At 42.7% G+C, this 487-nt stretch overlaps 1 pseudogene; it reads left to right on the forward strand.

The window, feature by feature from the left end:
* Positions 1-119, forward strand: part of LOC149280902 (protein FAM171A2-like) — a 2,734-nt pseudogene extending 2,615 nt beyond the window's left edge.
* Positions 120-487: the final 368 nt, after the last annotated feature.

Here is a 487-nt window from a genome sequence, read left to right on the forward strand (position 1 = left end):
CTATGACCAGCCCGGATGAAGACCTCAATGATCAATCTGAAGGCGGGGATGACCAAGATAAGAAGAGTCCCTGGCAAAAGAGAGAGGAGAGACCACTTATGGTGTTCAATGTGAAATAAGGGACTTCTCAATTTTTGTTCTGTTAATAGGACGCTCCCCACAAGGGACTACTGGGAGAACGTGGGGATGCCTCTTATATCTGAAGCAGAGGTTTGGAGTTTGAAAAGATAATGCCCCAAATTCTCCACCTAGCCTAGAGGCACAGCTAAAGAGTTTATTGTAAGTAAAGAAATACCAGATATAACATAAAGCACCCTAATATATACATGCTTACACAACACACACATGCACACATACATAAACATGCAATACATACAGTCAAACATGGCTCCCACACACTGGCATACACTGTGCAGGTCCTCTTTCACACAAAGCACATGTGAAAATATGTCCCTCTAGATAAGTCTATGAAGCTTAGGGTGAGACT

The sequence above is a fragment of the Sceloporus occidentalis genome, unplaced genomic scaffold, assembly GCF_023333645.1.
Source record: "Sceloporus occidentalis isolate IW3139 unplaced genomic scaffold, rSceOcc1.0.p SCAF_143, whole genome shotgun sequence".
In the NCBI taxonomy this organism is placed as follows: Eukaryota; Metazoa; Chordata; class Lepidosauria; order Squamata; family Phrynosomatidae; genus Sceloporus; species Sceloporus occidentalis.